Source organism: Hevea brasiliensis, chromosome 8 (genome assembly GCF_030052815.1).
Source record: "Hevea brasiliensis isolate MT/VB/25A 57/8 chromosome 8, ASM3005281v1, whole genome shotgun sequence".
Lineage (NCBI taxonomy): Eukaryota > Viridiplantae > Streptophyta > Magnoliopsida > Malpighiales > Euphorbiaceae > Hevea > Hevea brasiliensis.
The window spans coordinates 17,049,358-17,070,964 of NC_079500.1; the positions used below are offsets into that span (position 1 = coordinate 17,049,358).

At 29.1% G+C, this 21,607-nt stretch overlaps 1 pseudogene; it reads right to left on the reverse strand.

The window, feature by feature from the left end:
* Positions 1–339: 339 nt before the first annotated feature.
* On the reverse strand, positions 340–20,671 carry LOC110655848 (endo-1,4-beta-xylanase 5-like; annotated as a pseudogene).
* Positions 20,672–21,607: the final 936 nt, after the last annotated feature.

The window sequence follows — 21,607 nt, forward strand, 5'->3', positions numbered from 1 at the left end:
ATGGGTAAAATATTATCAGGTCCTGTTAAAATTAATTACTTAGTTTCTTTTTTAAAAGGTTGAATTAAAACGTCTACGTATTTTATAAAATCAAATATGTTAGTTCTTTTATAAAAAAAACGTTAGTCAACTTATTTTAGCCTTCGATATTTGTATTATTTAGTCCATATAATTTAACTATTCATACTATTTAATCCCTCTAATTGAGGATAAAACAAGTTGACTATCATTTTTTTAATAAAAATTTAATAGCAGAACTAAAGAGTTTGATTTTACAAAATACATGGACATTTTAATTGGATTTTAATTGGACATAATTTGAGATGGTGATGATTCATTTCAAGCATTGATATGAATATGAACATTGTGTATTGTGTCATCTTTTATAAGATTATAATTCCAGCTAGCCAATGAATTGGTAACTGGGTCTTTAACATTTATCTTGCAATCTCCATGGAACAATGAAACTTCAATGGATCCTTCACTATCTGCTTTAATTTCAGTAGGCTTAGTCTTCCACTCTTCAATCAGCCTATCCACAACATCCATAGATGGAGTGCTCTTGAAATCTTTGTCCACTAATTTATCGTTAGTGAAACCTGCAATTACTGGGCCTTCATACATGTAATCCCTTGAACACTAGGGTGAGAGTGGCCCTCCCTTAATACCTGCTCCAAGTACTCTGCCTGCCCCACGAAAGTATCTATTAGCATCCAATCATGTTATATCCTTCGTCTTCTTCTTCTTCTTCTTCTTCTTCTTCTTCTTCTTCTTCTTCTTCTTCTTCTTCTTCTTATTATTAATTAAGTGAAGCCAAGAGGTGGCAAATGTCAGAGTTTTTTTTTTAGTCGTCTTCTGCTAAATTAAATGACATTTCTAGACAACTGATGATTGTTTCTAAATTTCTAGAAAAGCTTGAAATATTACCCGATTTGGGCCATAGGCAACATTCACTTCAGTAAGCCATATAGGCAATCCTGTTGAAGCTAAAATGTCCAAGGAAGCTCTCATGTATGCAAGGTCTGGCTGGTTAGAACCGAAATGGCCTTACACACCTATTCCTACTAAAATTCCTTGGTTTCCAGGATATTACAGGATTCCCTCCAGTCTGTTCTTGTATTTATCTGGATTTGCAACCTCATCCCCATGATTTTCGATGGTATTATACTCATTCATGAACAATCTCGTTCCCGGATCAGGCTGGTGAGCTTTTGAGAAGTACTGTGCAGAGGTATTTTTGCAAGGCTTATCTGCATAGAAGCTGAAGTGCAGATTCTCATTCATTACATCCCAAGCAATTAGTTGCCCAGCGTATCTTGAGACCGCTGAATTTATTCTTTTTGCTGCAGCTTCCCGTAAATCATCAGGAGAAAGATTTTTAATCCAGTATGGTTGGTAATATGGATCATTCCAGAAGATGTCGTGACCTCTGATAGAAATGCCATTTTGTTTGGCAAATCTTACCATTGCACCAGCAATTGTATAATTTTCTTGACCCTGCACATTCTCGGTGCTGTACCACTTCATTTCATTATTGAAAGTGGTATACCTTAATCTTGACGCAAACCATTTTTGGTTGTCTACGCTTTCCAGGATGTAATGGTTCATGGCACATCCAAATGGGAAGATTGATTGGGTTTGTTTTATGGATACCATAGCACCTTCCACGGCAGTTCAGTTCGCATATGTTACCTGGAATCTCACCTTTCTCTTTCGTTCCTGCAAGTTCAAATTCAAAATAGAATTTGATTATGATGATGGGTTTTATGGACAGATTCTATCCTAAAAAATAATAACCTGTCATTCATCGAAAAATTATACGATGTATGTAAGATATATATACAGTTGTTCTATTACCTAATCAGTGATATATTTAATTCTAATTAAACAGAAGCAAAAATTATTCCCTACAACTGTGTATATATATAATTGATATATTTTGACCAGTGTTTAAGGACACATTCAATGAGCCCTATAGCTTTTTTTTTTTAATTTTTTTTTAATTTTTTTTTACTATACTACCGCATTAGCTAAGATAGATAATGAGATCCTTTTATATGCGACGCTGATTTTTAACTCTTCATCAGTTAATAAAATAATATGAGAATAAAATGAACAACGATAATATTTTGATTGAGTCACCCTTTGAATCTTCTCGTCTTGGTTGGATCGCCATTCGCCATTGCTCCATGGTAAAGGGTTGTAATGAGACACTGTCAATCCATATTTCCATAGTTGCACTCTTGCTCTAAAACAACGAGGAAAACCAAGAATTATTTATCCATGTAATCTATATTTATATATCTATATATCTATATAAATACAATAAAGCTGGTCTCCAAAGTAGGTTCACCAAGAGGTGATCAGTGGTATTGTATTAGATTTTTTTCATTTACCAATTTTAATCTTATTTTATTATTATTATTATTTAATATATGACTTTTTAATTTCTTAATACTTAATTTTTTATTCATTTTTATTATCATTATTAATAATTAATATTTATATATTAAATAAAATTTATTAGTCTTAGTATTATTATTAATTAGTATGTGATTTTTAGTTTCTTAATACTTAATAAAAAAATTTAAAGAAAATTAATATATATATATATATATATATATATATATATATATATATATATATATATATATTATAATTGAGAAAAAAACACATTTTTTTCATTAATAATAATAATAGTAATATTTTATATCAATTATAATTAATATGTATACATTAAAAAATTTATTAAATTTATTGTTGCCACTAATAAATATGTTACTTTTTATTTTCTTAATGCTTAACAAAAAAATTTAAATGAAATTAATATATAGCTATATTTATAAATTATAATTTCAAAAAATGTAAACTTTCATAATTAATAATAATTAATTTCTAATATGCATATATTAAATTAAACAAAATTTATTAATAATAACTAATTAATATTTATATAATAAATAAATATTTATATTTTTAATAATAATAATAATAATAATAATAATTTAATATGTATATATTAAATAAAATTTATTATTGTTATTATGGCTCATTTAAAATTCATTATTCTTATTATTATCACTAATTAACATGTGATTTTTTATTTATTAATATTTAACATAAAAATTTAGATGAAATTAATACTTTATAATAAAAAAATACCTTTTCTCATTAATAATTAATTGTTAATATGTATTTATTAAATTATTAAACAAAATTCATTAATAATAATAATAATAATAATAATATATGTGTGTGTTTTATCATTAATAATAATTAATATATATATATATATTAAATAAAATTTATTATTCTTATTATTATCCCCGATTAATATGATATTTAGTTTTTTAGTACTTAATATAAAAATTTAAATAAAATTAATATATCGATATTTAATTTTAATGCATATTATTTCTATCTATTTTACTTATATTTTATTATTAATTATTAATAACTATTATGTATAAATTAAAAAAAAAGAAAATATTGGTCTCTTTAAATTTGTGATCATATTGTTATCACTAATCTTTATTAATGTGACTTTTCGATTTTTTCCTAATTCTTAACATAACATCTGTAATATTGTTTTAACATAAAATATGTTATGATAGGAAAGTAAATAAGCTAATGATAAGTAAAATGAAAAATAATTAATGAACATAATAATGACATGTAAAAAGGCAATAATCACAAGTATATATTCATGAATAAACACCATGTAAAATTACTATTGAAAATATAATTCTATTAAAATTTAATAATATAAATGGAAATATAAATTTAAAATCACTATAAATATCCATAATTAGATCTTGAAAGTTATAATAAAAAAAAAAGTATATGATATGGTAAACAAGAGTTTCTATAAATATTTATAAGGTATATTCTTATAATTTATTATTTTTTATATTTTTAATATTTTTATATTTAAATATTATATTTTATTATTTATTTTATTAATAATTTTAAAAAGTAAAATATATTCGCGCAACGCGAGTAAGTGGCTCGTCTATATATAATTTTGATCCAAGGAAACTTGTACAATATATATTACCTTGCAGACTTCTCCCACTGTTAGAGTCTAGAGAAAAAGGAAAAAGAAAAAGCTAGAAAAAGGAATGCCTCTATATATATGCACCTCAAACAGAATCTCAGTCGGGCCTGAAAAGTTTGCAAAGATGCCACCTTAAGCAAAGACAAGAAGCCATCTCTGGCTGTAACTTTAACAGCACGAATCAGTTCACCAGCAGCAGTTCTCAAAACAACTGCTACACTCTCCCTTCCTTGTTGATTTGAACCCAAGCTGAATGCCAAATGAAGCTCAATTATTAATTAGAAATGGGGTTTTTTACTAAAAAGGGGTAATAAAAAATAAGATTTTATCAAAAAATGTGAGTTTGAAATTAATTATCAAAAAGGGGTGAATTATGCTAAGTTGGACGGGCTGAGTGCAAGACGCTAACTACAATAGCATTTTTAAGATTCGGACGCTATTTATTTCGCATAAAAAATTTTAAAGGAAAGCTAGACGCTATTCAAAATAGCGAGCTTTTCTATAAATAATAAAAAATTAATTAAAAAAACGCTATTTCTATAAATAATAAAAAATTAATTAAAAAAAATTTAAAGATTGAAAAAGGCCAAACGGTACTTATAGTAACGTCTAATTTTTTTTTTTTAATTTTTAATTATTTTATTTTATATTTTAAATAAAATATAAATATTATTTTAATAAAAAAATTATAATATTTAATAATATATATTATAATATTTTTATTATAAATATCATTTTTTAATTTAAAATTAAATTAAAATTTAATAAAATAAAAAATTAAAATAAAAAAATTAAATAATTAAAAAAATTTAAAGAAGCGTCCAAATTTTTTAAAATTTTTTTAATTATTTATTTTTTTAATTTTAAAATAATAATTTTAAAATAATATTTTTAATTTATTTAAAATATAAAATAAAATAATTAAAAATTTAAAAAAGCGTTCAACTTTTCTTAAATTTTTTAATTATTTATTTTTTTAATTTTAATTTTTTATTTTATTAAATTTTAATTTAATTTTAAATTAAAAAATAATATTTATAATAAAAATATTATAATATATAATATTAAATATTATAATTTTATTTATTAAAATAATATTTATATTTTATTTAAAATATAAAATAAAATAATTAAAAATTAAAAAAAGGTTGGACGCTGCTATAAGTAGAGTTCAACCTTTAAAATTCTTTTAACTAATTTTTTATTATTTAAAGGAAAGCTCTATTTTGAATAGCATCTAGCTTTCCTTTAAAACTTTTGATGCGGACACTATTATAAATAGCCTCCGGATCTTAAAAACGCTATTATATTTAGCGTCCCGCACTCAGCTGTCCAACTCAGCATAATTCACCATTTTGATAATTAATTTCAAACTCACCTTTTTTTATAAAATTTTATTTTTGATTATCCTTTTTGGTAAAAAAACCCTTAGAAATGTGATTCAAAGTTATAAAAAAAAAATGTACATATAATCAGGAAGGACTTGCCGGACAAACCATACAGATTTCCTTCCTCAAATTGAACCGTCTGCGAGGCAATGTCAAGTGATTGTGTTCTGCTACGTACAATAATGTATCCGTTCCCATTCTTTTATCTTCCTTCTCTGATTGCTCCTTCACCATACACAGTCCAACCTTCCAAGCCATGAGTAAACTCTGGATTGGCTACTATTCCTCTTCCATATTGAGCTTTGCGAGGCTCTGTCAAACGCTGTTCAAGAAAATATTTCTCAAAAATGTTCTCTTGACAATATATGTAAGTGGAAATGGTAAATTATTGTTTGAAATCAACAAAACACTGAAAGCAGAAATTTCTACTTGCCTCACTTGTTGCAGAATAGTCATAGGAGAAAGCATGAATACCATGCCCTGCAGTAGTTAATGAACAACAGAGATGAGCTTCTCATTTGCTTGTGCATGGTCACACGAAAAAGAGAGAGATGTAAAAGTGGACCTGAATACAGACAAATGCACGTGAAAACTAATGCTCAATAAGCTCTTATTGATAACCTCATGTTTGCACTTATGTCGCAAGATCATTTATGATTTTTGATTTCCCTAACAGAAATACATTAAGCTAATGATCAAAACTGAAAAGAAACAATGCAATGAAAGAACATTAAATGCATAACCTGTGGAATAACTTCAGAGACGCAGCCAAACTTAGATACTGTTTTAGTCCCTGAAACCTACAAATCTTTCTATGTTGTCTCGTGAAAGTTGTGTGGAGTTGTATAGGGAGGAAGTCTTCTTGAAAGGGCTACAGTAGCCAATTAGATATGAAAGAAATAAAGGGAAAACAAGAAATTAAAGGAATTCAAGTTTCCAAAATTGAATTGGTTTGATGTTAATGGACAATGGTGCCATGATACGCAAACTATTTCTCCTAATAGTTGGAATATAACTTTATTGTCTTGTCGATTTGTGCAATCAACTTTCTCTACCAACCTCTTTTATTTTTATTTTTTATTTTTATTTTTTATTTTTTACATGAGAATGCACATAGGACAATGATAGCACTCTTTAACAAAATTATAGTAAATTAACCAAAAAATACCAAGCTGTATATCTCATACATACACCCTCCACAAGTGAAGTAAAATTCTTTGTCAACTTAATTTTTCACCTATTGTTAACCCAAAAAAATTGAACAAAAAACTTTGCCATCTTAATTAAGTGGAAATCACTAGGAGTTCTTTATGGCAATTTTGTTTAATGAAATCGAAATAGTTATCTACCGAATACCAATCAGTATATATTTTATACCATGTATGGTATATGAAACAGGTTTCTAAATGGGCAGGAATAAATTTGTGTCTTCCCGTATTTATCTATATATATATATATAAAGCATGCTATAGTTAAGCCAACTGACAATTTATTTATAAAATAAAATTAATTTAATTTTCTTTACTTTTTCGTAATTAATTATTTGATTGTTTTAAATTATTAATAAATTATTAATTCTCCAATTATATATATAAGTTATAAACTATTTAATAATTATCCTTTTAATGCTGTAATAAGTAACTATTATTATTAGCTAAGTTACAATATATATTTGTAAATTTATATAGTATATACATATAATTTTGTTTTTTCTTCCCCTTTGCACACTACCTTTTGTGCTTTTCAGATTATTAGAATTATTTTTTAGAATATTATTAATATTAGTAAATAAAGATAATATTTAAATATAATATATTTATTTGATATATTAAGAGAATATAAGAAAATATTAATATTTTAAAGTGATAAAAATTATCATATGATTTAACCAAACTCATATTATTTCATATTTTTAATCATTATTTCTATTATTGCTGTTATTATTACGTAAGTTAAAACATATTAACATATATTTATTCTATATATTTGTAATATTATATGGTATATACATATAATTTTATTTTTTTTTATCCTTTTGCACGACCTGCATACTTTTAAGATTATTAAAATTATTTTTAAAATATTATTAATATTACTAAATGAAGATTACATTTGAATATTCTTTGACATATTAAGAGAATATAAAAAATATTGATATTTTAAAGTGATAAAAATGATTATATGATTTCACTAAACACAAATTATTTCATATTTTCAATCAATATTTCTATTATTGCTATATTTGTATTATTTTTATTACAAAATCTTCATTACAAAATCTGAGACACAATGGCTTAATCCACATATAATAAAAATAAAATATAGAGCAATTAATAATAAATATAAAACACTATTTTATTTTCATATATTAAAACCAAAAATATATAAATTAAAATTATTTGTTTGTATTTAAAATTATTATTAGGCATGTGCAAAAGTACATGCAATTTCCTAGCATATATAAAAAGTAAGCATGGTTTTCCTAATGTGATGAAACATGGCATTTTCTATGAAAATATTTTTCTCCGGCACTTTCTATAAAAAGAATAATGTATTAATTAATAAAGAAATTAACATGATAATTAATATAATTATTTAATTGGTAATAGTAAATACAAAATTTAAATCATTAATCTCAATATTTATTTTTATAATTTATGCTCATATATTTATTATAATTCTCATATAAACAATACATATTTGACAAAAAAGTAAATTTATTTATTTTTTATTTTAATTCCATTTATTCATTAAAAGTATATAAATCCTAATTATAATAATTGAAAGAATTATAGATAGAATGGTAGGCAATTAAATTAGCTTTTAGTCTGAATACTATTAATACATATTAACATATATTCTATATACCTAAACTTTATATAATATAGACAAATATTTTTTTTCATTTTTTTATTATTTATATACTTTTCATATTATTAGTATCTTTTTTAAAAGTAACATTAAAAATATTAATAATGCTAATGTTTAAACATTATTTAATATATTAAGAGGATATACTTTTTAAAAAATTTTGAAAATGATGAAAATATGATATAATATAACCAATCTCAAATTATTTTATATTTTTAATTAATATTTTATTTTACTCTTATTTTTATCAAAAATATTTTTTTTTGTTTTGATAATATTATAAAATTCTCACTAAAAAATTGAGAAATAAAAAGTTCAGTCTGCATAAAAATTAACAAAAATAAAATATGATAGTTACTCCATATATATATATATATATATATTAAAATTATTAATAATTATTTGCAAAGCACTAGAAATTCCATAGAAGAGTGGGTATGATTTCCCCATTACGCTCACGCGTCATTCTCTATAAAGGATTAGTGTTTAATTCTCTTTTATGATAATTATTTAATTCTTTTTGTATTTTTCTTTTAATTATCATTATTATTGTTATTACTATCTTAATTTTTACAATTTAAATGATTAGTTTCTTTAACAATTGATTGTGGAAATTCAAGGCCTTTGAAATTAAATGTGTATTTAAAACTTTATTATATTGCTTTTATAAGTTTATTTATACAAAAATATAATATAATGATTTATATTTAATTTTTTATTTAATATCCAATTAATGAAGTATCTTTCTTTTTTCATAAAAAAATAATTATTATAATTTATTTCATATTGATTAACTAATAAATACATACTTTATATCATTGTTACTATTTCAAATATGCTTGAACTTTTGGAGAGATTTTTACATCATTATTATATTATTATCTCTTCAAATATCTCCTATATTAAACTTATTTACATATAATTAATGTGCATAATATTATTTAAATAATCTCATATCGTTTCACTCGAAAATATTATTCCATTATTTATTTAACTCTAAAAAATTTTAAAATCAACTTTAAATATGTAAATCATAAAACAATAAATGTTTTTAATTAATACTATCATATTTAAATATTTAACTCTGAAAAATTTTTACAATTAACTTAAACATGCAAATCAAAAAATAATAAAATATATTAATTGATAGTATCATATTTAAATTGAAATAATTTCTATTTTTCAAATGTATATATTTTTTTTGTTTTATTTTGTTTTTTATTTATATGTTTTTTATAATAATTTGAAATATTAATGTAAATTTATGTTAAAAATTATTTCATTAATATTTTATATATGCCTTTTAATAATTTATGTAATATTAAATTAATATTTTCTTTTATTATTGGTAAGTAATAACTTCAAAAATAAATATTCTAAAAATTAATAAATTTACGTGGGCGTTTAACTAGTGTGTGTATATATACACATAAGGTAAATATATATTAATTAGATTAGTAATAAAAATATTGGTTTAATAGAAATTTTAGAATGAATTAGATAATATGTGTGAATGTCTTCCAAATTGCATTGGTGGCAAGAAATTTTTATACCTTCCGCAGTATTGATAACATTACTCTTTTCGTGTTTGCTGCTCAGGAGTAAAATTTTATTCTAAAAAAGAAATAAATATAAGGTAAATATATATTGGATTAGTAATTAAATATTGGTTTGATAGAAATTCTATAATGAATTAGAAATTAATTAGTTATTATGTATTCATGTCTTCCAAATTGCATTGGTGGCAAGAAATCTGTATACCTTCCCCCTTTATTCACACGTGTTTATGATGTGGGTGTCAAATCTATCAACGACGAGCCGAATTTGTCATGGCTATTATTTTTCAAATCCAAACTCATCCCAAACTTAGTTATACACTACTCCTATCTAATTCGGCTGGGTGAAGTATGTGCGAAAATCTAACCCATTGTCATCCCTACTCATTATGTACAAGTTTTATTCAATGAAATTTTCTTCTTTATAAAACTGATTTGCTTTATTTATCCTTAAAATTTTGGATTTAGTTTGTTTATCTTAAAATTTTTTATTATTTACTTTTAAGAGACACTGTGTTGAGTGGTATCAGAACATATTTCACCCTTATTAAGATGGCCAACATTGATGATAGTGGTGGCACCCAACCTTGTGACGATGATTAGGGGTTGTATGCTTTTATCAAGCAATCGAAGAATAGACTACATCTATTCGCAACATAAAGCATCAGTTGTAAGAGATTCAATAGTAATTACTTGTCCTATTAGGAGTTTGTAGTGTTAAGAAGAGAAGCCATAACTTGGATCAGGCTAGAGGAGATAGCTATGGTAGATTCAACAATTAACCTATTCTTTTAAATCTTGGAAGAGCAGAAGCTGAACAAAGAGATTAACTTGAATTAGAAAAACAACCTGAAATTGAAGAACCTAAGCTGAAAATATGAACTTAAAGAATCTAAAACTTAGGTTGTATTGCCTTTCATTATGGTGGATGATGATGATGAGCTTGAATTAGAATTTCTTGAACAATCTACTCTATTGGAAGAAGTTGAGATTAATGAGATAGAGCAAAAGGAGATGGAGGAAAGTATCCAATGGAAGGAAGAACAACAATCCATAAAGATTGTTATTTTTTGTGGCTTGAATTTTGGATATATTTTCATAGACCCGAACTGTGACTAGACCCGAAAGTTTTGTGCTGCGACCTGATTGAGATAAAAAGTGAGATTTGTAGTGGTAGAGGAAGACATGGGCTGATATGGACCAGTATAAATATTGTAATATTCTGCCATTTGTGGTAGAGTTGTGAGTTATTCAAAAAATATACTAGGATTATGGTTTAAGAGTTCTGAGTGATTGTATCTTGCTCTTTTCATCATAGTAGACTTTTTTTTTTCTCTTGTCTTACCTGTGGTCGTAGACCTTACAGTTGAACCACGTTAAATCTTGTATTATTCTTCTTCTCTTTTCTATACTGAGTGATTGTGCGATTTGTGTGTGTGCCTTAGATTTGTGTACTTGTTATAACAAACTGGTATCAGAGCTTTGTGTGCAAAACTTAGGGTTTATAGATGGCGTCCTCTTCAACGAAGTATAAGATAGAGAAGTTTGATGGTGGATCAAGTTTCAGTCTGTGGAAGATTAAAATCAAATCTTCCTTGATCTTACAAGGTTTATAAAAAGCAATTGAGGATAACTTTCCAGAAGGTATAAAAGAGGCGGAGAAGGCTGATCTGAAGGAGAGAGCTTTGAGTATGATTTTCATGAGCATAACTGATAATGTCCTATGTGAGATTACTGGTGAAAGCTCAGTGTTTGTGACATGGAAGAAATTAGAGGAGTTGTACTCTGCCAAATCACTGACCAATAGCCTATATCTGAAGAAAAAGCTTTACAATATGAGAATGAGCAAAGGTATGCCTATAAAAGAATATTTGGATGAATTTAATTCAATGATTATGGACCTGAAAAATATTGATATTGAGATTGATAGTGAGGATCAGGCCCTTATTGTGTTATGTTCTTTGCCACCCTCTTATGAGACTTTTGTTGATACTTTGTTGTATAGGAAAGACAGTATTTCACTAGACGATATTAGTAATTCTCTAAAATCGAAGGAGTTGAAAAAGAATTTTCCAAATAATAGAGAAAGATTTGAGGGGGAAGGTTTGGTGAGTAAGGGAAGAACACATTCAAGGGAGGGTTCTTCCATGAGGAAGAAATCTAAGGCCAGATCAAAGTTAAGAATGAAAAAGGCTAACTATTTTGAGTGCGGGGCGCAAGGTCACTACAGGAGAGATTGTCCCAAGTTGAAAAATAAAAAGGGAAAGCGACCAGAAAGTTCTACGAATGTGGTTGACAGTTTTATTGATTCTGATGGTGATGATAGTGCTGGAGAAATTTTATCCATGAGTTCAGATTATGGACAAGATTCTTGGATTCTTGATACTGGTGCTACTTATAATATGTGTCCACACAGAAACTGGTTTGTCACTTACAAATAGATGAGTGGTAAGGTGTTTCTGGGCAATGATCATGCATTATCTGTTGAAGGAATTAATAACATCAGATTGAGAATGTTTGATGGCATTGTTAGAACTATAGAGTATTGGCATGTTCCAAGATTGAAGAGGAACCTGATTTCTCTTAGGACACTTGACTCTCATGGATTTAGATACCATGCAGAGAATGGAGGGTGTCAAATCTATCAAAGATGAGCCGAATTTGTCATGGCTATTATTTTTCAAATCCAAACTCATCCCAAACTTAATTATACACTACTCCTATCTAATTCGGTTGGGTGAAGTTTGTGCAAAAATCTAACCCATTGTCATCCCTGCTCATTATGCACAAGTTTTATTCAATGAAATTTTCTTCTTTATAAAACTGATTTGCTTTATTTATCCTTAAAATTTTGGATTAAGTTTGTTTATCTTAAAATTTTTTATTATTTACTTTTAAGAGACACTGTGTTAAGTGGTATCAGAACAGATTTCACTCTTATTAAGATGGCTAACATTAATGATAGTGGTGGCACCCAACCTTGTGATGATAATTAGGGGTTAGAACTATAGAGTGTTGGCATGTTCCAAGATTGAAAGGAACTGATTTCTCTTAGGACACTTGACTCTCATGGATTCAGATACCATGCAGAGAATGGAGTTCTCAAAGTGTGTAAGGGCTCTATGGTACTCATAAAGAGCAGCTTGGTTTCAGGATTGCATTTTTTTCAGGGCAGTATAGTTTTAAGAGAAGCTACAGTAGCATCTAGAAGCAATAATCAGAATCAGATTTAATTGTGGCATCTACGTCTTGGTCATATGAGTGAAAGAGGATTATTTATGTTGAGCAAGCAGATTTATGGGACGAGTAGAAAATAGAATCTGTGAACTTTTATGAATACTGTATGTTTAGCAAACAGACTAGGGTGAAGTTCGATAAAAAGGCAGTATACAAGACCAAAGGAACGGTTGATTATATCCACTCAGATATGTGGGGTCCTAACAGAATCCCTTCCAAGAGTGATGATAGGTACTTCATGACTTTGATTGATGATTACTCTTGGATGGTGTGGGTGTATTTTCTAAAGACAAAACATGAGGCATTTTCAACCTTTGTAAAGTGAAAGATGATGATTGAGAAGCAGATAGAAAAAAAGGTTAAGCATCTTAGAACTGATAACGGGTTAGAATTTTGAAATCGTGAGTTCGATGCATTCTGCAGCAATAAAGGTATAGTGAGACACTACACTTATGCAAGGACACTACACTTATGCAAGGACACCACAATAGAATGGTGTTGCAGAATGCATGAATAGAACACTTTGTGATAAAGCATGAAGCATGCTCTCACATTCAGAAGTGGGAAAGGATTTCTAGACTAAAGCAATTAATACAGTCTATTTTTTGGTTAATAGATCTTCATCTAAAGCTATTGAGTGCAAAACTCCTTTTGAGATCTGGTCCAGTTCATGTTGACCACGTGTAGCTCAAAATAAGCATTGATTTTGATGATAACAAAACTCAAATAGAATCTATCTAACCCAACTTTAAAGTGATGAGTAGATTCCTTCTCTTATTCATAAAGAATTTTTGAAGTAGCATCTAAGGAGGAAGAATACTCAAAGACATCTCAAGACAAATCCTAAATGAGAAAAGAACAAGATTATGAAAGCCAAGACTCAAAGTAAAGGTATGAAAGTCATAGAGTTAGAGATTGAGTCTTAGGTCTTATGTGAAAAGAATAGATGAGAATATTAGTCGAATGGAGCTCAAAAATGAAAATTTATTTCTGATTACTTTTTCTCATCATGACCTTGGATACTGCTATTGGAACTTATTTTTTAAAGGTCTAAATCTTTGTTTCTTTTAAATATTACAAGTTGAGACATGCAGCTGTTGACTTAGTTTGCTAACTACTTTGCTAAAACATTAGTTAACTAACTAGTTTACTGCTATTGCCAAAATTTTATTAGTTTGCTAAATGAACAGAGCTGCTCAACTTCGCACAACAAGACAAAATAATGGCCATTTTGTCTTGGGCAGTGTGTATAACGTTCCAAAAAGGTTTCAAACGGTCTAAAATGACTTAGGACTATAAATACACCTTCTTTACTTCATTTTATTTTTGATGAAAGCTTACATTTGAACTCCAACTTTGATTTTTCATTTATTGCTTTCATTCAAGAGCTTTAAAGACTTTGAGCTACCATTGGCAAATCAACTTATCTCTTCTTTATAGTTTGATTTGTATTGAGTAAGAGTGAGTGTTAAAACATTAAGTTGCATTTAAGAGAGGTTGTACAAGCACTTATTGAAGCTTGAGAGAGAGTAAGTGCTTGAGATAACACTTGTCAAAGGTTCAAGCTGCCTTGGTAAAAGCTTGGTGTTGAAAAAGTGTAAAGGGCTTTTGGTCTCTTGCCTTTAAAAGAGCAAATAGTGGAGAGAAGACTCAAAGAGGGTTCTTTGAGAGAGTGGATGTAGGCTAGTTAAGCCAAACCACTATAAAAATCATTGTGTTTGATCTCTCTAACCTTAACCTCTTTATTTTTGTGCAATTTAATTTTTATACATGACCTTGAATGTTGATTGAATATATTGAGTTGGTATATTTGAGGATTTATGAATATGATGAGAAATTAGTTGAAAGTCTTATAATGCATGTTTTGGTAGCTATAAATATTGATTAAAGCTTGACTTGCAACTTAGGGACACTTTATTGAAATACATATTACTACCATTATATATTAAGAAGCACCTAGTTGAACAAAGCCACAATTTTTCATAAGGCTATAAGCAAGGGCCGAAAAATTGTTAAAGTCCAATTCACCCCCCTCTTGGACTATTTTGGGACAACAAATTGGTATCAGAGCTTGTCTCTCTTGCTTAGGGTGTTACAACCTTAGAGTGATCCATAATGGCTGGTTCATCTAGCAATACTACTGGTATACCCGCAACATTAGCTAAAGGCTACTCAATCACTAGACCACCGCTCTTTAATGGCACTAATTATTCATTTTGGAAAGTAAGAATGAGAAATTTCATACAATCTGTAGATATTGATGCATGGAGAATTATTAAAAATGGTCCACATGTTCCTCAAAAGAATGGTCCAGGAACTACAAAAGTTCCAAAACATGAAGATGAATATGATGACAATGATTGGAAGAAAATTACTATAAATGCTAAAGCTATTAATATTTTGCATTGCTCACTTGACCTTAATGAATACAATCGTGTTTCAGGATGTCAATCTGCTAAGAAAATTTAGGATAAGCTTGAAGTCACTTATGAAGGAATGGATGTCGTCAAAGAGTCCAAAGCAAACCTTCTTATCCGAGATTATGAGCTATTCGAAATGAAGCCAGGAGAATCAATTGCGGATATGAGTATAAGGTTTACCGATCTTGTAAATCTTCTCAAAGCACTTGGTAAAAAATTTGAGGAAGCTGAACTTGTGAAGAAAATTCTTAGATCACTTCCAAAATCTTGGGAAGCAAAGACAACAGTTATCCAAGATACCAAGGATTTCAAAACATTCACTTATGATGAACTCATTGGATCTCTCATTGCACATGAGATGGTATATAAGAAAGATGAAGTTGAAAATGAGCAAAAGAAGAAGAAAAGCATTGCTCTCAAGTCAAACAAGGATGAAGATAAGAAGAAAGGAGTTGCATTCAAAGTTGACTCAAGTGACAACTCAAGTGCTTCAAGTGATGATGATGATGAAATGGCTATGCTTGCAAGAAAATTCAAAAGAGCTTTCAAGAAGGAAGGAAGCAAATACAAGAAATTCTTGAAAAAGTATACTCCCAAGGACAAACATTTCAGGGATTCAAAAGAAGAAAGGAAAAGAAGATAGGAGCAAGAAAGCTATGAAAGTAGTATGGAGCAACAGTGAAGAATCTTCAAATGATGAATCAAGTGACAAAGAGACTGCTCTTCTTTGTATGATGGCACTTGAAGAGAAAGTCGAGAGTTCACAAAAGGAAGAAGAAAGTGACAATGAGGTAAACTCTTATGAATCTCCTAATGTAGAAGAACTTGAGCTTGCATTTGCTAAAGTATATGATGAGTATAGAAATTACAAGAGAAAGTGCACTAAAATGAATTTAGAGATTGAATCATTGAGATCACAAAATATTGCTATGTCCAATGTGTATAAAGAAAATGAATTTTACAAAGGACAAATTACCTTGTTTAAAGAACTAGATTTAGAGTTGAAAATCTCAAAAGAAACTTGTCAAATGCTCATTGAGAAAAATAAAGTTCTTGAAGCTAAAGTAGAGTCTTTGACAAATGATTTGGCAAAATTTACAAAAGGAAAAGAAACTCTAGATGTACTTCTTGGAAACCAAAGAATTTCAAATGAAAAGTATGGAATTGGTTTTGATGGTTTCATGAACTATGGTAAATATAAGAATCATTTCATTAAAGCATTTACATCCTCCTTGCCTAATGTTACATGTTATTATTGCAATAAAAGAGGTCATATGATTAGTTCTTGTGCACTTAGGAAAGGTCTTCTTAAGGTAAAGAAGGTATGGGTGCCAAAGGGAACCTTACCTAAGGTCACTAACCCCCAAGGACCCAAAGTTGCTTGGGTACCTAAAGCTCAGTGATTAAATTTTAGGTTTGTTTCAAAGGGATGAAGGAAAGTGAAAAATGGTATATAGATAGTGGTTGTTCAAAGCACATGACCGATGAAAAGGACAAGTTATCAAAAATCACAATGAAAGATGGAGGACATGTAAAATTTAGAGATAAAGGGAAAGGAAAAATAATTAGAAATGGCACAATTGGAACCAAACCTTGTATTGAAGATGTGTCGCTTGTTGAAGGATTGAAATACAACTTGCTAAGTGTAAACCAACTTTGTGATAAAGGTTTTGAGGTAAAGTTCACTTCTTCTCTATGTACAATCAATAACTTAGATAATGACACATTGTTCATTGCCAATAGATCCAATAATGTTTACTTGCTTGACATGAATAACTTTGAAACTAATCATGGTACATGTCTAGTATCTTTTGATAATTCTAGTTATTTGTGGCATAGAAGACTAGGTCATGCAAGCATGCATACACTCTCAAAATTGTCTAAGAAAGAACTTGTTAATGGTCTTCCTAAGATTAATTATGAAAATAAATTTCAATGTAGAGCATGTGCACTAGGAAACCATACTAGAGCATCTTTTAAATCTAAAAATATTGTGTCTACCACTAGGCCATTAGAATTGCTTCATCTTGATTTATTTGGACCCGTAACTCCTACTAGTCTTGGTGGGAAGTCATATGCTTTAGTTATTGTTGATGACTATTCAAGATATTCATGGACATTTTTCCTTGCTCACAAGGATGAGACTTTTGAAAAATTCACCTCTTTTAGTAAAATGGTTCAAAATGAAAAAGGATTTTGCATCACATCTATAAGAAGTGACCATGGAACTGAATTTGAAAATCATTTATTTGAGAAATATTGTGATAAATATGGAATCAACCATAATTTTTCAGCTCCTAGAACACCACAACAAAATGGGGTAGTGGAAAGGAAAAATAGGACTTTGCAAGAAATGACTAGAACTATGTTGAGTGAAAATAATTTGCCAAAGTACTTTTGGGCTGAAGCTGTTAATACATCTTGCTATGTGTTGAATAGAGTTTTGATTAGACCAATTTTGAAAAAGACCCCCTATGAGCTGTGGAAAGGAAAAAAACCAAATATCTCATATTTCAAAGCATTCGGTTGTAAGTGCTATATTTTAAATAACAAGAAGGATAACTTAAAGAAATTTGATGCTAAATCCGATGAAGGAATCTTTCTTGGGTATTCAACAAAGAGTAAAGCCTATAGAGTGTTCAATAGAAGAACTTTAGTTATTGAGGAAACTATTCATGTTTTGTTTGATGAGGCTAACCCTTCTATCAGAAGGAAAAATGTTTGTGATGATAATAATGAGCAGGTTTTTGGAAATGAAAATATAATATCAAGTCAAGAAATGGAACAAATTGATGACAAAAATGAAGAAACTCAAGGAGAAACCACAATAGATGTCCATAATGCCAATGAAGATCAAATCAATGAAGAAATGCCAAATTTGGAAGAATTACAAGTGAATGAGCCCCAACATGAAGATTTACCTAAAGAATGGAGATTCCATAGAAATCATCCCCAAGAAGACATTATTGATGATCCATCTCAGAGGATGATGACTAGAGCACAATTAAGAAGATATTTTGGTAATGTTGCTTTTGTTTCACAATCTGAGCCTAAATGTTTTGAAGATGCTCAAAATGATGAAAGTTGGATTCTTGCCATGCAAGAAGAACTAAATCAATTTAAGAGAAATAAAGTTTGGAATTTAGTGCCTAAACCAAAAGATCATTCAATTATTGGTACTAAATGGGTTTTTAGAAACAAAATAGATGAAAAAGGCAGTGTTGTTAGAAACAAAGCTAGACTAGTGGCTCAAGGCTACAACCAAGAGGAAGGAATTGATTTTGATGAAACCTTTGCTCCAGTTGCTAGAATTGAAGCTATTAGAATGTTGTGTGCCTTTGCATATTACAAGGACTTTATGCTTTACCAAATGGATGTCAAGAGTGCATTTTTAAATGGTTATATTGATGAGGAAGTGTATGTTGCACAACCTCCAGGCTTTGAAAATCATGAGCATCCAAATCATGTTTATAAACTTACTAAAGCTTTATATGGTTTAAAACAAGCTCCTAGAGCATGGTATGAAAGGCTTAGTAAATTTCTTTTACAGAATGATTTTCAAAGAGGCAAAGTGGACACAACACTTTTTGTTAAGAAGCATCATAATGATATGCTCATTGTGCAAATTTATGTTGATGGTATAATTTTTGGTGCTACTAATGAATCTTTTTGCAAGAAATTTTCTAAGATTATGCAGAATGAATTTGAAATGAGCATGATGGGTGAGCTCACATTCTTCCTTGGACTTCAAATTAAGCAAATGAAAGATGACATCTTCATAAATCAATCAAAGTACATCAAGGATATGCTAAAGAAATTTAAAATGGAAGATTTGAAGAGCATGGGCACTCCTATGAATTCAACAATTAAAATGGACAATGATGAAAAAGGTAAAGAAGTGGATACCAAGCTTTATAGAGGTATGATTGGCTCTCTTTTGTACCTTACAGCATCTAGACCAGATATACACTTTAGTGTTTGCTTGTGTGCAAGATTTCAATCATGTCTAAAAGAATCCCATCTAAGTGCAGTTAAAAGGATCTTTAGATATCTCATTGGCACATACTCAATTGGTTTATGGTATCCTAAATGTGAATCATTTAATCTTGTTGGTTATAGTGATTCCGATTTTGCTGGAAGTAGATTGGATAGAAAGAGTACTTCAGGTACTTGTCAATTTCTTGGTCTTGCACTAGTTTCTTGGCACAGTAAGAAACAAACTTGAGAGCTTTATCTACAAATGTGAGCGAATATATAGTCTTTGGTAGTTGTGTCGCTCAAATTTTATGGATGAAACAACAATTGGAAGATTTTGGTTTAAAATATAATCTTGTTCTAATTAGGTGTGACAACACAAGTGCCATAAACTTGATCAAAAATCCAGTCCAACATTCAAGAACAAAACATATTGAGATCAGACATCATTTTATTAGAGATCATGTTCAAAATGGAAATATCAAAATAGAATTTGTTGCCTCTGAAAATCAACTTGCTGATATTTTTACAAAACCACTTAATGAGGAAACCTTTTGTAAAATTAGAAGGGAAATTGGTATGTGTGAACCACTTGCTTGAAATTTAAGTCATAGTAATATATCTGCATATTATCCAATGTGTGAGTGATTTGCTGTGATATAAGTTTGTTGAGAAAACTCTAAAGAACATTAGCTAACTTATTTGTGTACTTGAGAAATTAGTTTACTAAGTTGTATGCTAATGTTGTATGACTGAAATTAGTTTGCTGTATCGTGTACTGTTCAAATTTCAAACCAAAAAGTGATTGTGCTTGAAACTCTCTGCACTTCAAGCAATGCACTTACCTATTTACATTTGGTATCACATTCTCAGTGCTATGTCAGACATGTAGAAATATATATATGTGCATATAAAGATAGATAGACATATTTGAAATTAAAAAAAAAAGAAGGGGGAAATAAGTTCAGATAAAGTACACTGGAATAGAAAAGCGCGGGACTCAAGAGAACTTAAATCCTCTGCCACACGAAACCGTCATCCTCTCTCTCCTCTACATTGGTTTACGACATTACACCTCCAAAAATTTTCTTTCTGGCAAAACAAACCCATTCTAATCTAACCGCTCATCTCTCTTCTCTTCTTCATTCATCACTTACCGAAAGCCATTTTAGATTTCATCATATTTTTTTTTATTTCCCATCGATGGCTCGCACCAAACGCAAAACCCCTGCTGCTGCTGCTGGTTCGTCATCCTCCTCGGCCTCTGACGATATCCCCCTGTTGCCGCATTACGAAAGAAATTGAAAGAAAAGAAGAACTCACCTGAACCTGACTCAACTAGTGCATCCTCCGACCCATCCAAGGTCAGAACCCATGTCGGTACCAGAAAAGAAAAAGGGGAGAAAAATGCGAGGGATTGATACCCAACGCAAAAAGGGCGCTGCCCAATCTTCGGGTTCAGTGGATAAGGCGCTACTTGATTGTAAATTTATCAAATGGGAGTACTTTGGTCAGGTAAATTTTCAATTCAAAGAACTTTTTGAGTTTCAAGAATGGATGACTGTTTGTGAGTATACCAATGCCTATTACCCTAGACTTGTTCAAGACTTTTATAGAACTTTAAGAACAGTTGATGATGAGGACAAATTTGAAGTTGTTTTGAATGACAGTGTGTATGTTGTTTCTGTTGAGATGATTGCTAAGGCTTTGAACTTGCCTAATGATGGAAATAAAATCTCCACTCATAGAGATGTTGCTAGGGTTCCAGGCTTTAATTTGGCTGAGTTTGAAAATGAAGTGTTCCCTGTCAACAATGCCACAAATGAAAAGTCCACTAGCACAAAAGCTTTTCAACATATTAAAATCATTTACAGTATGGTGAACTACATTTTCTGTCCTAAGTCTGGGAGCTATGGTTATTTGAGTTACCTGGACATGTGTATCATGTGGCACATTGTTAATAAAGTAAAGAATGAATTTGGCTTATTTGATTTTCAAGAATATGTGCAAAGCTTATGGGATTGGAAAATTGCCTTATGCACATCTCTTGACTGCTGTGTTTAAAGAGCTTAATATAAATGTCTCTAAGGAAAGTTCTAGGAC